This window comes from Amblyraja radiata, chromosome 45 (genome assembly GCF_010909765.2).
Source record: "Amblyraja radiata isolate CabotCenter1 chromosome 45, sAmbRad1.1.pri, whole genome shotgun sequence".
Taxonomy (NCBI): Eukaryota; Metazoa; Chordata; class Chondrichthyes; order Rajiformes; family Rajidae; genus Amblyraja; species Amblyraja radiata.
Genome location: NC_046000.1, coordinates 7,200,847 through 7,218,288, shown reverse-complemented (window position 1 = coordinate 7,218,288; position 17,442 = coordinate 7,200,847). Strand labels below are relative to the sequence as shown.

Here is a 17,442-nt window from a genome sequence, read left to right as displayed (position 1 = left end):
GAGGGAAGGAATTGGTGACGTTTCAGCTCGAGACCCTTCTTCACACTTATATCAGGTCAAGAGTGTTTTATTGTCATGTGTCCCAGATAGGACAATGAAATTCTTACTTGCTGCAGCACAACAGAATATGTAAACATAATACATAACGGGAGAAGAAGAAAAAGTTCAGTGTGTGTATGCACATGCACACATACTCAATAAATAGCAAATATAGTGTAATAATAGTAATAGTTTGTTGCAGTTCAGAGCTTATTTTTGTCGTGTTTAATAGCCTGATGGCTGTAGGGAAGCAGCTATTCCTGAACCTGGACATTAGTTTTCAGGCTCCTGTACCTTCTTCCCGATGGCAATGGTGAAATGAGTGTGTGGCCAGGATGACGTGGGTCTTTGATGATGTTGGCTGCCTTTTTTGTGGCAGCGACTTCGATAGATCTCTTCGATGGTGCGGAGGTCAGAGCGGTGATGGCCTGGGCAGTGTTTACAACTTTTTGATTCTCTCTTCATGTCAATCACTGCCATGAAGCCACGCCCCTTCCGGTGGGAGGGACTATAAACCCGGAAGTGTGGGCGTGGCTCAGTCTATCTGCGAGGGAGAGGTCACAACTCTGTCTGAGCTGGGAAACTACAGAACACTGTGAGTCTGCAATGTACTTGAATAATTGATTTATTAGCCCTGAAAATGAAATGTGTTGTTTGGCCTGTCCGGTACCTGCAATGGCAATGGAAATGCAATTAGCTGTTTGGCTTGAGCCTGCCCTGTGCTTGAAACTGCAATGGCAATGGAAATGAAGTGAAAATGCAATCAGCTGTTTGGCTTGAGCCTGCCCTGTGTTCGAAAATGCAATAGCAATGGAAATTAAGTGAAAATGCCATCAGCTGTTTGTCCTGGCCTGCCCTGTGCTTGAAACTGCAATGGCAATGGAAGCGAAATGAAAATGCAATGAGCTATTCAGCCTGCCCTGACCTTGAATCTGCAATGCAATTGGAAATGAAATGAAATTAGTTGTTTGGCCTGCCTGAAACCACTAATTTCGGCCCACAAGGCCCCTATTAGCCGAGAAACTAGTCCCTTTAGCCCAAAATGCCCGTATTAGCCCAGGAGGAGCATTTTTGCCCAAAAGGCCCGTGCCAGGCCAGGAAAAGTGAAGAAAAAATTGCCTTTCACTGAGAATCTGTTCAGATTTTTTTTTTTTTTTTTTTAAGAGCCCATTCGGCCCATCAGGCATGTAATAGCCCAGGCTCATCAGTAAGTATTCTCCCTGCAAGTATTAAACCTCACCCCAGTATTTTTCTCCCTCCCTTCATTTGCTCGCTGTGAGATCCAGGCCACGATATAGTTTCCTCCTTCATTGCTGTGATTAATATTAAAGTTCTGATCTTGAGAATATCACATTTTTGAATTTTTAAGGCAGTCTGGGTGTTTATTACTATTTCCGTCACAACGGTTAATTTTGTAATTAGCTACTTAATTAGGTAATTAACTAATTATATACTTTAATTTCAGCCCATCCAAGTAAGATGCATCATATTTGTTCCAGAATGCTTCAATCTACAATAACTAGCAATGTTACAAAATTTTGAGATTTTTTAAATCAAGTCTGCAATTTATCCCATCAGATAAAGCACAAAAATAAGTTTAATTTGACACCTAATTCACTTTCATATCTTCAGTATTAAAAAAGTTATGGCCATTTTCATACTCGGAAATTAGCATCTTGTTCCCTATTGATTTTCCATTGACTTAACACAAAAGCTGTGATCGAGGACAGTGAAATGGCCATAACTTTATTAAAAATTAAGAGAACTGAAAGAAATTTTCAGTTATTATAGATTGAAGCATTCTGAAACAAATATTAAACAATTTTACTTGGATGACCTGAAATTAAAGCATATAATTAGTTAGTTTCCCAATTGTAGCTAATTCCAAACTTCAATTACTAGATCTAAACATCTGTCCATTTCTTAAGAAAAGATTAACATTTTTAAATAGCCTAAGTGTCCAAATAACATGAAGGCCAAAGTGCCAAAATACATTTTGACCACCTGATATACCTGCGACACAACCTTCAAGGAACCATGCAACCATCAACCATTCCTGTGCCCACCTGGCTAATTGATCCAGATACTGCTGCAATATTTCACAACCATCTTCACTATATGCAAAACCACTCACATCTGTATCATCAGCAAACTTGCTAATCTTACCCTGTTCTGTGACGTTTCACAGAGTGCTGGAGTAACTCAGCAGGTCAGTCTGAGTATGGAGGTTGGGAGGTCATGTTGCAGTTGCATAAGAAGGTGGTGAGGCCGCATTCAGAGTATTGTATTCAGTTCTGGGCACCATATTATAGGAAAGATGTCATCAAACTGGAAAGGGTACAGTGAAGATTTACGAGGATGTTGCCAGCACTAGAGGGCCAGAGCTATAGGGAGAGGTTGAGTAGGCTGCGACTCTATTTCATGGAGCACAGGAGGATAAGGGATGATCTAATAGAGGTGTATAAAATCATGATTTGAATAGATATGGCTCTGGCCTTTATAAATCAGAGCATTGAGTATAGAAGTTGGGATGTAATGTTAAAATTGTACAAGGCATTGGTGAGGCCAATTCTGGAGTATGGGGTACAATTTTGGTCGCCTAATTATAGGAAGGATGTCAACAAAATAGAGAGAGTACAGAGGAGATTTACTAGAATGTTGCCTGGGTTTCAGCAACTAAGTTACAGAGAAAGGTTGAACAAGTTAGGGCTTTATTCTTTGGAGCGCAGAAGGTTAAGGGGGGACTTGATAGAGGTCTTTTAAATGATGAAAGGGATAGACAGAGTTGACGTGGATAAGCTTTTCCCACTGAGAGTAGGGAAGATTCAAACAAGGGGACATGACTTGAGAATTAAGGGACAGAAGTTTAGGGGTAACATGAGGGGGAACTTCTTTACTCAGAGAGTGGTGGCTGTGTGGAATGAGCTTCCAGTGAAGGTGGTGGAGGCAGGTTCGTTTTTATCATTTAAAAATAAATTGGATAGTTATATGGACGGGAAAGGAATGGAGGGTTATGGTCTGAGCGCAGGTATATGGGACTAGGGGAGAATATGTGTTCGGCACGGACTAGAAGGGTCGAGATGGCCTGTTTCCGTGCTGTAATTTTATATGGTTATATGGTTGAGTCTTTTGCCCAGACTAGGTGAATCGAGGAGCAGAGGACATAAGTTTAAGGTGAAGGGCAAAAGATTTAATAGGAATCTGAGGGGTATGTTTTTCACACAAAGGGTGGTAGGTGTATGGAACAAGCTGCCAGAGGAGATAGTTGAGGCGGGGACTATCACAACATTTAAGAAACAGTTAGACAGGTACATGGATAGGACAGGTTCGGAGGGAAATGGATCAAACGTGGGAAGGTGGGACTAGTGCAGATGGGACATGCAGGGCCGAATGGCCTGTTTCCACACTGTATCACTCTATGGCTCTATCTATCTTTCCCTCTCAAACACATTCTCCTGCCTTCTCCCCATTACCTCTGACACTCATATCAATCAAGAATCTATCAATCTCCTCCTGAAAAATGTCCATTGACTTGACCTCCACAGCTGTCTGTGGCAATGAATTCCACAGTTCACCACCCTCTGACAAGAAATTCCTGCTCATCTCCTTCCGAAAGGAATGTCTTTTAATTCCGAGGCTGTGGCCACTGGTCCTAGACTCTCCCACTAGTGGAAACATCCTCTCCACATCCACTCCATCCAGGTTTTTACCAGGCTGGGACAGACTGCAACAGCTTCACACCATGTCCCAAAGCTCATGTCCGGTCCTGCATCACCCAAGGCAGCAGAGACATTATAGGAGAGGGCAAGCACCGTAACAAAGTAGCTCATGATGGTTTGGGTAACATTCAGGAATGTCTATGCATGTCACATCATGAATATTATTGAAGAACGGTCTTGACCCAAAATATAATCTCCAGAGATGCTGCCTGACTCACTGAGTTACTCCAGCACTCTGTGACATGTCTTCTATCCATGTTCTCCAGAGATGCTGCCTGACCCGCTGAGTTACTCCAGCACTCTGTGAAACGTCGCCTATTCATATTCTCCGCAGATGCTGCCTGACCCACTGAGTTACTCCAGCACTGTGTCTATTTTCCCTTCACCCATCTGCCCAAGGCCACTCTCCCCCCTCATTTCCTATGTTCATTTCCACCCATAAACCTCTCTCTGCCTTTACATTTCACTCCTCCTTCAAATCTGCTCTACTTATCTACATTCATTTTTCTTCTTAACTTTTTAGTGATAGAATGATGCAGTATGGAAACAGGCCCTTCAGCCCAACTTGCCCACACCGCCCAACATGTCCCATCTAAACTAGTCCCACTCACACGCGTTTGGCCCATATCCATCTAAATCTGTCTTATCCATGTACGTGTCCAAATGTCTCTTAAACATTAGGATAATCCCAGTCTTAACTACCTCCTTTGGCAGCTCGTTCCATACACCCAGCACCCTTTGTGTGAAAAAGCTACCTCTCAGATTCCTGTTAATTTCTGAAATATTGGTCATAAATTTGGTGCAAAAATGCTCCAAAATAAGACTCATAATGCATCAAAGAGCATCGAAAACCCCAGAGCTTCCAGGGCCCTTAAGCGGGCCCTGGACCCTGGCATCGAGGGACTTCACGCTTCACGCTCATGATGTGCGCAGCGCGCACACTATTTCATGTTACATTTTTTGTAATCCTGTCATGCCACCCCCCTTTTTGGAAAGCTTTGTACGGGCCTGTTACCGCTAGCTCCAGATTCTTCTCCGAGCTTCATCTGCAACACTTCCACATGTTGAGTCATTTCCAGCAGTGCCTCTTCCTTTTCACAAAGTTTTTCCTTCAAGTCTTCCAGCAACTGAGGAATTTAACAAGTGATTAATACCTCCTAACAGTGATAGGTCCTCAATTCCACCTTGGCATTAAGACATTAAAATTAAAATTATCATTAATGAAATCACGGGATGAAATTATTAATTTGCATTCAATGGTTTAATGGTCCTTTATTATCACGTGTACTGAGGTACAGTAAAATTTGATTTACCAAAAAGTCATACCAAAAAAGCAATGACACAAAACGACATAAAGATTAAATAAACACAGCCACCACAGCGCTGTGTGAGAATCCCTAGGGCACACAAGATAAGCGGAGACCCACAGCCATCAGTTTAATGTCCGGGCCACACACACGCTCCTTCACTGACCGCTGTCCTCTCTCTGCAGTCCCTGTCCGCCCAAAGTCAGAAAGCCGTCCACACTCGCACCAGACTCTAGGATCACTGCACTCACGGCAGTCCCTCCGAGTCCCCACCAGGGCAGGCAGCTCATCCATCGTGTTTTTCGGCGACCATATATTCCCCACTGTGATGGAAGGCAAATAACTTTTACCATTTTCCTCCTTTTCTCCCACGGTCGGGGCAATCGAAACACCCGCAGTCGGCGATCAAAGCTCCTGCAGTTGGAGCTCCCGACGTTGATCCCTAACAAAGCTACCTCCAGCTCCACTGGCGCTGCATGTGCTGCAAGGCGGCAACTCTACCGCTGCGCCAACGTGCCACCCAACACAGTGCCTCCTCACCCAACCTCTCAAAATTTGTCAGAAACTTGTATTCTTTAATAGCTTACTCGATACATGTGACAATTAAATAAACTAAAATCCCATCGGCATCATCTCCTGTACAATTTTCAGACCAAAAACATTTAGTCAGAACCTCAGCTGTTCCCACCCTCCTTTAACTGGCTGGGGAACATTTCTGCCGGACCTGATGATCTGTCCACCTTCGGAGATGCCAATTTCACCAAATTAATGCAGTAATCCAGACATGGCTGCAACTGCACTGCAAATTGAGCTAAACCTCACAGCCTGTATTTGGAATCAAGCCCCAAAATGATTCAGCGGCAAAACAAACTCTCTCATGGTCAAGGTCCGAGGAATCATCACTGGATTTAAACAGAAAACAATGACTTCCTCCGAGTGTTTAAAATGTGTTTGCAGCCAACGTTGCTTATAAGGGACCTTTATTGTTCAATTAACATTGCAATGTCGTAAACCATGTAACTCATTTGAAAATAGCAAATATGTGATAATGTACTAATGTGGTGGATTATCTACTTGAAGGGTGTTACTTTTGGGAGTCACCCTGGAAAACACATTTCTTGCTCTAAAATATGCCAAAATAAAATATTTCACATCCACCTGAGACACCAAACACGATTTAATTTAACATTTCATTTGAAAGTTGGCACTTCAGGTGCAGCATTCTCTCCGTATTGTACTGGAAGCATCAGGCGTGACTTTCTGCTTAAATAATTTGAGTAGGACTTTTCAATAACATTTTGTAGTCTATTTTGAAGTACAACCTTCTAAACCAAGTGTGAAGGCATCCTTTCAATTTCCTTGAAAACAAAGAAACATAGAAACATAGAAAATAGGTGCAGGAGTAGGCCATTTGGCCCTTCGAGCCTGCACCGCCATTCAATATGATCATGACTGATCATCCAACTCAGTATCCTGTACCTGCCTTCTCTCCATACCCCCTGATCCCTTTAGCCACAAGGGCCACATCTAACTCCCTCTTAAATATAGCCAATGAACTGGCCTCGACTACCTTCTGTGGCAGAGAATTCCAGAGATTCACCACTCTCTGTGTGAAAAATGTTTTTCTCATCTCGGTCCTAAAAGATTTCCCCCTTATCCTTAAACTGTGACCCCTTGTTCTGGACTTCCCCAACATCGGGAACAATCTTCCTGCATCTAGCCTGTCCAACCCCTTAAGAATTTTGTAAGTTTCTATAAGATCCCCCTCAATCTTCTAAATTCTAGTGAATACAAGACGAGTCTATCCAGTCTTTCCTCATATGAAAGTCCTGACATCCCAGGAATCAGTCTGGTGAACCTTCTCTGTACTCCCTCTATGGCAAGAATGTCTTTCCTCAGATTAGGAGACCTAAACTGTACGCAATACTGCAGGTGTGGTCTCACCAAGACCCTGTACAACTGCAGTAGAACCTCCCTGCTCCTATACTCAAAAAGATTTGAGTATAGATCCGACACACGACGTGAAACGGTTTAACAATAGTCTTTGCTTTAGAAAATAAGAAGCATTGTTAATTATTATTGTTAAAAAGAAAACTTGCAATAATTTGGACTGAATTTTCCGTCTTTAAAGTGAAATCCAACTGCAGAAATGCAAACACAAAGTACACAGATCAGTGTAATAGCTCACTCAGTGTGGGTAACAAATATTCAACTGGAATTGATGTTACCTTAAGCTGTTGATCTCTCACATGAAGCTGGGTCTCTTTGTCCTGAATGTCGTCTTTCAGCTGCACTACTAGCTGTTCATGCTGAGTCAGCGGCTCAGTTAAATCAGCCACCGAATACTTACCTGACTTCTGGCAGCACAGTGCCTGCAGAATAATTGGTCACCATTAATAACTGCATCATCATAGTGAATCGGACTTCAGAGAAAACAGTATTGAAATATTCAGTGACTTGAGAAGTGCATTAATGAGGAATGCATGGAAGCCAATGCATTTTTTTTATTGCAAGGCCACTGCTGCAAAATTCAGTCACTCTGGAGACCAAACGTAATTGGCCTCGTGTATTTTAACATGCTCAAAGGCTTTCCCACAATGAATTCTCATATTGAGGGGGGGGGAAAAAGGATAGACAGACACAATGTGCTGGATTAACTCAGCAGGTCAGGTGGTATTTCTGGAATAAAAGGATGGTTGATGTTTCGGGTCAGGACCCTTTTTCAAATTTGACGTGGTCTTTTCTTGCTTCCAGATCCACCCCCTACAATCAGTCTAAAGAAGGGTCCAAACCTGAAACTTAACCCATCCATTTGCACCCAAGCCACTGAGTTAGTTTAGTTTAGTTCAGTTTAGTTTAGAGATACACCACTTTGGCCCACCCAGTCCACACCAACCTGCAATCCCTGAGCATTAACACTATCCTACACACTAGGGACAATTTACAATTATACCTAGCCAATTACCCCACAAACCAGTGCGTATTTGGAGTGTGGGAGGACATCCGAAATACCGGAGAAAATCCATGCAGTTCACGGGGAGAAGGTACAAACTCTGTACAGACAAGCACCGATCGAACCGGGTTCTATCGGTGCTTGTCAGGATCGAACCCGATTCCCTGGCACTGTAAGGCAGCAACCATTACTCCAGCAGTGTGTCCATTTTTGATATAAACCAGCATCTGCATTTCTTTGTATCTGGGATGCAAGTCTGATTTGCTAATAATACTGGGAAACCCTAGGAGCCGCGCGGGCCCAATCCACCCACCGAACAACCGCGCCGCCAACCGGAACGTGCTAGACTCGCCCCACAGGCCTCCCAGGGGATCGAGGTGTTGGCTAGACTCGCCCCACAGGCCTCCCAGGGGATCGAGGTGAAGCCAGATGGTGAGGTCTGCCTGGGCAGAGGGAATCTCAGCAGTAGCGGCAGCGGGAGCCTCAGCGGCAACGGGAGCCTCAGCGGCAACGGGGGCTTCAGCGGCAACGGGGGCCGCAGCGGCAACGGGGGCTTCAGCGGCAACGGGGGCTTCAGCAGCAACGGGGGCCTCACGATCGACCCGCAATCAGCATTCAATGAGGGTGGGGGGGGGGGAGGAGAAGAAAACGGGGACCGGGAGTGGGGGGACTGCCGTGAAGAACAATGGGGATCCGACGATGGGGGACTGTCGTGTGGGACGGTGGTAGAACAATGTGGGTCCCGGTGTGGGGGAGTACTCTACTTTTATAATTCTCTACCCAGGGGATAAGCCTGCGTTTGTTTGTTTGTTTGTACGTTCGTTCCATTTATGGCGTTGTGCACACGGCAGCCAGCCAACAGTCGCATGTCTTTTTATTTTAATTTCAAGTTTTCGTGCACCTTGTGTGTTGCGACTGTTGGCAAACCAATTTCCCTTCGGGGATGAAGAAAGTTTTATTGTATCGTATCGTAAGTGAAAACCAAGGATCAATTCAGGCTTCAGTGAGGGCCAATAGCTCTCTGATGACTGTGGGTGAGTAGTGATACGTTGGAGCAGAGGAGTTTAGAATTGGTGGTCAATGCTGCCCACAAGGTAAGGTGTTATGATTAGCAGCTGACTCCTAGTACCAGGAGCTTGGTTCCTTCTCAGACCAATCCCCTTTATCTTGGAACAAACAGGATGCCCATCTTTTCCAGGGTTGCTTTTACATTAGTGGCCCACCATTGCTCATCACTGCACAGGACAGGAAGAAAATCATGAATGTCATAAACGTCCCACGTTTACTTAAAGGAGAATGTATTTTTACACAAATAAACATTTCTCGGCCTCAATATGCACAACCCATCTAATAAAAATGAGTCATGCCAATAACAAATAATAAAACATGAACAATTCAATTTGAAACGGCTAACATTTACCAGAGGCAAATTATAACAGACAAATTAAGTTAAGCACAGGAAAAGCATTTTCATGAAATATTTTTGCAATTGAAATCATAAGCAAGTGATTGTAGTCCACACATTATTTTATACAAGGAAAAACAAAATTCCAAAATATATCATGAATACAAATACTAATTTTGTAAATGCAAATGCAACAACAGGAAATTACAAAAATACTTACCCCCGCCGATGCAAGGGGCTTTTCATTTGCACATATGCACCTGGATATTTTATGGCAGAGATTGATAGAGTTTTGATTAAGGCGGGTGTCAGACGTAATGGAGGAAAAAGGCAACAAGTATGAAGGCAGCTGGGCTCTAATCTTCAGGTAGTTCCAATGTGTTAAATGATCATACATCTAAATTCCTTACAACCAATAAGCAGAGCAGGATTAAGGGCTCAAAGATGCCCCAATAATGCTCAATATTGGGGAGTTGCAATAATGGACAAATTATGATGCAATGCAATACACAAAATATTTCTGCGAGAGTGGAAACATGGAACTTGGGACCTCAACTGTTTTGGAGGCAGGGTCAAATTTCACTTGACTTTTGGTTATTGAACATGTACATGGTTTCACTTTGATGACGTTCTCGCAGGATATGTGTCTATAAACGGACTCAATAGCAAATCCTGCTCTATTCTCAAAGTAACTAAAACTAAAAACAAAGCAATCAATGGAATTTGCACTCAGAAAATGAGCAGCACAATGGCACAGCCGGTAGAGCTACTACCTCACAGCACCAGAGACCTTGGTTCCATACGGACATTGGGTTCTGTGGAGTTTGAGTGACTGTGTGGGTTTCCTCCGGGTGTTCCATTTCCTCCCACATCCCAAACACATGCAGCTTTTTAGGTTACTGTAAATGGCCTCCATAAAATTGCCACTAATGTGTAGGGAGTGTTTGATAAAGGGGAATAACATAGTGTAGTGACACCCGGTGGTGGCTCTGGGTAATCGAACCCTCGTGATTGACTAGAGGAGTCACTGAGCGCGTGTGTTCTAATGGCAGTATTTTTGCTGTAATTGTCAGTAACTGTCAGTCTAGCCCCCACACTTGTGGAAGCCACATTGTAAATTTGGTTGTCTTATCCACTCTCGTTAGCTCGTTGTTTCGTTAAAATAAAACAATTCAAGCCAACTTACCGTCTCTGATTCGCCAAAATAGCCTGTTTTGGGACATAAGACAATAAAACATGCTTGACAATAAAACACTCTTGAACCAGTATGAATGTCGAGACCAACTGGCGCCACATTTGGCTTCCCACACTCATACAGATATACAGGAGTGAACACCTTATGTAAATTATCAGCACTATACAAGGTAAGTGGAAAAGAAAATTACAATACCTGTATCAATCCAAATGTCACAATATATTAAAAATATTTGATGATCTTTCCCCAAGCGGACAATTTCCAGATTGAATTTAGCCTCCTGATAGTCACGTACTTGCACAAGGTTGAGCAAGTAAACACAAAGAAGGCTATTGTCTACTGCAAGGGGAATTGATTACAAAGGCACGCAGATTACGTTTTACTTTCTGCGGATATTCGCAACACTTCTCCTGAAAGATCTTGTACAGGAAAGGTCTCAGAATATAGAGATGTTAAGAATTACAAGTTGTTCAGGTTACGTTTGCTCAACTAATAGCTAAAATGGGATAGGCCGTGCTGTCTTCTCACTGTTACCATCGGACAGGAGACACAGAAGTGTAAATGTCACCCTGTTCAAAAAAAGCTACTGTCCCATCAGGTTCTTGAACTGACCTAATGCTACCACAGCAACAGAACATTACAGACCATCTCTTGGCAACAATGCATTGTTTAATTTTCTGAATTCCATTTTATAGACAATAGACGATGTCATATGACAAATACCTGAATGGTGCAGGAGCAGGTCATTTGGCCCTTTGAGCCTGCACCACCATTCACTGTGATCATGGTTGATCATCCACAATCAGTATCCCGTTCTTGCCTTCTCCCCTATAGAATAGAATATAGATTATTGGAGGTGTTTCAGTTTGTTCCTGCATCCAAATAATTTATCATATCAAATTCCTTTAGTCCACTGGAAGTAGATCACCAAACTTCAGAGATTTCCTGCTTCTATCGCCATAATCTGCAAGCACTATGTCATTAATCCTAACATCGATTTCTTTCAATTCCTACCTTCCACACATATAGAAACCTAATAGCCCTGTCCCACGGTGCGAGTTCATTCCAAGAGCTCTCCCGAGTTTAAAAAAAATCAAATTCGCGGTAAGCACGGAGAATGAACGTAGCGGGTATGTCGGAGCACAGGGACGTTTCTTAGCGCTAACGGCAGGTACTCGGGAAGACTCGTTAATGGCAGGTAAGCACGGGAAGACTCGTGAAGATTTTTCAATGTGATGAAAAATGTCCACGAGTGCCCCGATTACTGACGAATGGCCATTATCGTAAATCTCCGAGTTCGAATCAGGGCAAACTTGGGAGAACTCTTGGAATGAACTCATACCGTGGGACAGGGCTTTAATTGTGCCCTCCATTGTGGAGATAGAACTGAACAGCATTTAATTATTCTGCAATGTATTTGTTCCCAACCAGGGTTTCTAACCAAGAGACTTATTTTTGTTTTCAATTACATTTCATCAGAACTGGAAGAAGCTATAAAACAAGCTTATATTTCTCACTTTTTCCCAGTTCTCATGAAAAATTGTTGACCCGAGATGTGAACTATGTACCTCTCGCCACAAATGAAAGTGAGTAGCTCCAACATTTTCTGCTTCTCTGCGGCCATCAGGCTATTAAACAATACAACCTCCAAATAAGATCTGAACTACATTGACTTCAGAGCAGCGGTTTTGTTTTTTTGCACTATTATTGTTTGTTGGCTAATTTTATGTTTGTGTACATATGCAAACATATGTATGTATGTGTGTGGGGGGGGGGGGGAAGAGGGGGGGAGAGAGAGAGGGGGGGGGAGAGGGGGAGAGAGAGGGGGAGGGAGGGGGAGAGAGAGGAGGGGGGTGGGAGAGGGGGGGAGGGGGGGAGGGGGAGAGAGAGGAGGGGGGGAGGGAGAGGGGGAGAGGGGGAGAGGGGGAGAGGGGTAGAGGGGTAGAGGGGGAGAGGGGGGGAGGGGGGGAGGGGGGGAGGGTGAGAGAGATAGAGAGAGAGAGAGAGATATCCCACATAGGGATAACATTTTTCCTGCGTCCAGCGTGTCCAAACTTTAATAATCTTATATGTTTCAATAAGATATCCTCTCATCCTTCTAAACTCCAGAGTGTACAAGCCCAGCCGCTCCATTCACTCAGCATATGACAGTCCTGCCATCCCGAGAATTAACCTTGTAAATCTATGACACAATGCTGGGTGGAAGTGTGAACTGTGAGGATACTATGGTCCCTCAATTTGAGGAAGGACATTCTTGCTACTGAGGGAATGCAGCATGGATTTACAAGGTTAATTCCCGGGATGGCGGGATTGTCATATGCTTAGAGAATGGAGTGGCTGGGATTGTATACTCTGTAGTTTAGAAGGATGAGAGGGTATCTCATTGAAACATATAAGATTATTAAAGGTTTAGACACTCTAGAGGAAGGAAACATGTTCCCGATGTTGGGGGAGTCCAGAACCAGGGGCCACAGTTTAAGAATAAGGAGTAAGCCATTTAGAACGGAGACGAGGAAACACTTTTTCTCACAGAGAGTGGTGAGTCTGTGGAATTCTCTGCCTCAGAGGACGATGGAGATGGTTCTCTGGATACTCTCAAGAGAGAGCTAGATAGGGCTCTTAAAGATAGCAGAGTCAGGTGATATGGGGAGAAGGCAGGAACGGTGTACTGATTGGGGTTGAACAGCCTTGATCACATTGAATGGCAGTGCTGGCTCGAAGGGCCGAATGGCCTCCTCCTGCACCTATTGTCTATTGTCTCAGCGGCATTTCTGGAGGGAAGGAATTGGTGACGTTTCAGCTCGAGACCCTTCTTCACACTTATATCAGGTCAAGAGTGTTTTATTGTCATGTGTCCCAGATAGGACAATGAAATTCTTACTTGCTGCAGCACAACAGAATATGTAAACATAATACATAACGGGAGAAGAAGAAAAAGTTCAGTGTGTGTATGCACATGCACACATACTCAATAAATAGCAAATATAGTGCAATAATAGTAATAGTTTGTTGCAGTTCAGAGCTTATTTTTGTCGTGTTTAATAGCCTGATGGCTGTAGGGAAGCAGCTATTCCTGAACCTGGACATTAGTTTTCAGGCTTCTTACCTTCTTCCCGATGGCAATGGTGAAATGAGTGTGGGGCCAGGATGACGTGGGTCTTTGATGATGTTGTCTGCCTTTTTGTGGCAGCGACTTCGATAGATCTCTTCGATGGTGCGGAGGTCAGAGCCGGTGATGGCCTGGGCAGTGTTTACAACTTTTTGATTCTCTCTCATGTCAATCACTGCCATGAAGGCCACGCCCCTTCCGGTGGGAGGGACTATAAACCCGGAAGTGTGGGCGTGGCTCAGTCTATCTGCAAGATGGCGAGGGAGAGCTCACAACTCAGAACTGCTGTAGCTTTGGGAGCAACAACAACAACAGCAGCAGCAGGAGGAGTTAGCAAGAGATACGACTGATTGGCTCTAGCCCAAGTGGGAGGAGAGAAGTGAGTCAGTGCTGGGAAAACAGCTGAAAACTGAGGAATTTGGTTTGTAAATTGGTAAATCAGGCAATTTATCAGTCAATTTAAGTAAGACTGCTCTTAGGGAGCGGCAGTGAGTGAAGTGCCCTGTGAAAAAAGTGTGAGTCTTTGGCTCGAGAGTCTTCGGAGAGGAGACTACGCAAAACACTGCAGAGGGAGAGACGAAAGAAGGAGATGTCAGGCAAGCTGATTCAGTGTGATGCTTGCAGTATGTGGGAGGTCAAGGACACCGCTGGTGCCTCTGGCTGCTACAAATGCGAAAAGTGCATCCAGGTAGAGCTCCTGAAGGGCCGTGTTGGGGAACTGGAGAAGCAAGTGGATGACCTCCGGTTCGTCCAGAAACGGAGTCGTTCCTCGACAAGTCCTACAGTACGATTGTTACACCTAAGGTACTGGAAGAGAGAAGGTGGGAGACAGTGAGAACGGGAGGGAAGCATGGAATGCCAACATCCCCGGGTGTTGTACCTCTTGTGAACAGGTTCACCCACTTAGAAGCTGTCGGGACAGAAGAGGTGTTAAAACTGGGCGGCGGACTGGCTTGTGATGCGAATAGGGCTGTTGAGCCAAAACCAAAAAGGCCTAAGGCAGGCAACGCCATTGTAGTGGGAGACTCCATTGTGAGAGAATACGGACAGGGGTTTCTGCGGCAACAGACGGGATGCGAGGATGGTGTGCTGCCTTCCTGGTGCCAGGATCCAGGATGTCACGGACAGAGTGCAGAAAATCCTCAAGGGCGAAGGTGAACATCCGGAAGTGGTAGTGCATGTCGGCACAAACGATGTCGGAAAGAAGGGGATGAATATTCTGCAGCGTGACTTTAGAGAGCTCGGCAAAATGCTGAAAAGCAGGACCTCCAGGGTTGTTATTCTCCGGTTTGCTTCCAGTTCCTCGTGCTGGCGAGAGCAGGAACAGGGAGTTACGGGACCTGAACGTGTGGCTGAGTAACTGGTGCACGGGGCAGGGATTTAGATTCTTAGATCACTGGGATCTGTTTTGGGGTAAGGGGGACCTGTACAAAAGGGACGGATTGCATCTTAACAGGTGTGGGACCAGCATTCTGGCAGGCAGGTTTGCCACTGCTACACGGGTGGTTTTAAACTGAATAAGGGGGGTGGGGTGTCGAATGCGATAGAGGAGGATGGAGTTAAAGGGAAAGGGTTTCTTAAATGTGTGAGCGTAGAGACAGAGGGGTGTCAAATGAGGGTAGAAGCAATAGGTAGCAAGGTGAAAAGTAAAAGTGGAAGGCCGGAAAATCCAGGGCTAAAATCAAAAAGGGCCACTTTTCAACATAATTGTATAAGGGGTAAGAGTGTTGTAAAAACAAGCCTGAAGGCTTTGTGTCTCAATGCAAGGACCATTCGTAATAAGGTGGATGAGTTGAATGTGCAGATAGCTATTAATGACTATGATATAGTTGGGATCACGGAGACATGGCTCCAGGGTGACCAAGGCTGGGAGCTGAACATCCAGGGATATTCAATATTCAGGAGGGATAGAGAGAAAGGAAAAGGAGGTGGGGTAGCGTTGCTGATTAGAGAGGAGATTAACGCAATGGAAAGGAAGGACATTAGTTTGCAGGATGTGGAATCGGTATGGGTAGAGCTGCGAAACACTAAGGGGCAGAAAACGCTGGTGGGTTTTGTGTACATGCCACCTAACAGTAGTAGTGAAGTTGGAGATGGTATCAAACAGGAAATTAGAAATGCGTGCGACAAAGGCAAAACCGTTATAATGGGTGACTTCAATCTACATATAGATTGGGTGAATCAAATTGGCAGGGGTGCTGAGGAAGAGGATTTTTTGGAATGTATGCGGGATAGTTATCTAAATCAACATGTAGAGGAACCAACGAGAGAGCAGGCTATTTTAGACTGGGTATTGAGTAATGAGGAAGGGTTAGTTAGCAGTCTTGTTGTACGTGCCCCCTTGGGCAAGAGTGACCATAATATGGTTGAGTTCTTCATTAGGATGGAGAGTGACATTGTTAATTCAGAAACAATGGTTCTGAACTTAAAGAAAGGTAACTTTGAGGGTATGAGACGTGAATTGGCCAAGATTGACTGGCAATTAATTCTAAAAGGGTTGACGGTGGATATGCAATGGAAGACATTTAAAGACTGCATGGATGAACTACAAAAATTGTTCATCCCAGTTTGGCAAAATAATAAATCAGGGAAGGTAGTGCATCCGTGGATAACAAGGGAAATCAGGGATAGTATCAAAGCGAAGGATGATGCGTACAAATTAGCCAGAAAAAGCAGCATACCGGAGGACTGGGAGAAATTCAGAGACCAGCAGAGGAGGACAAAGGGCTTAATTAGGAAAGGAAAAATAGATTATGAAAGAAAACTGGCAGGGAACATAAAAACTGACTGCAAAAGTTTTTATAGATATGTGAAAAGAAAGAGATTAGTTAAAACAAATGTAGGTCCCTTGCAGTCAGAAACGGGTGAGTTGATCATGGGGAACAAGGATATGGCGGACCAATTGAATAACTACTTTGGTTCCGTCTTCACTAAGGAAGACATAAATAATCTGCCGGAAATAGCAGGGGACCGCGGGTCAAAGGAGTTGGAGGAATTGAGTGAAATCCAGGTTAGCCGGGAAGTGGTGTTGGGTAAATTAAATGGATTAAAGGCCGATAAATCCCCAGGGCCAGATAGGCTGCATCCCAGAGTACTTAAGGAAGTAGCTCCAGAAATAGTGGATGCATTAGTAATAATCTTTCAAAACTCTTTAGATTCTGGAGTAGTTCCTGAGGATTGGCGGGTAGCAAACGTAACCCCACTTTTTAAGAAGGGAGGGAGAGAGAAAACGGGGAATTACAGACCAGTTAGTCTAACATCGGTAGTGGGGAAACTGCTAGAGTCAGTTATTAAAGATGGGATAGCAGCACATTTGGAAAGTGGTGAAATCATTGGACAAAGTCAGCATGGATTTACAAAAGGTAAATCATGTCTGACGAATCTTATAGAATTTTTCGAGGATGTAACTAGTAGCGTGGATAGGGGAGAACCAGTGGATGTGGTGTATCTGGACTTCCAGAAGGCTTTCGACAAGGTCCCACATAAGAGATTAGTTTACAAACTTAAAGCACACGGCATTGGGGGTTCAGTATTGATGTGGATAGAGAACTGGCTGGCAAACAGGAAGCAAAGAGTAGGAGTAAACGGGTCCTTTTCACAATGGCAGGCAGTGACTAGTGGGGTACCGCAAGGCTCAGTGCTGGGACCCCAGCTATTTACAATATATATTAATGATCTGGATGAGGGAATTGAAGGCAATATCTCCAAGTTTGCG

The 17,442-nt window shown here is 44.2% G+C and overlaps 1 long non-coding RNA gene across 1 annotated transcript; it reads left to right on the top strand.

The window, feature by feature from the left end:
• Positions 1–12,249: 12,249 nt before the first annotated feature.
• LOC116968491 lies at positions 12,250–17,222 on the top strand. Its single transcript, XR_004410471.1, has 3 exons — positions 12,250–12,370; positions 12,540–12,551; positions 17,203–17,222. It is a non-coding gene; the product is annotated as an uncharacterized LOC116968491 (long non-coding RNA).
• Positions 17,223–17,442: the final 220 nt, after the last annotated feature.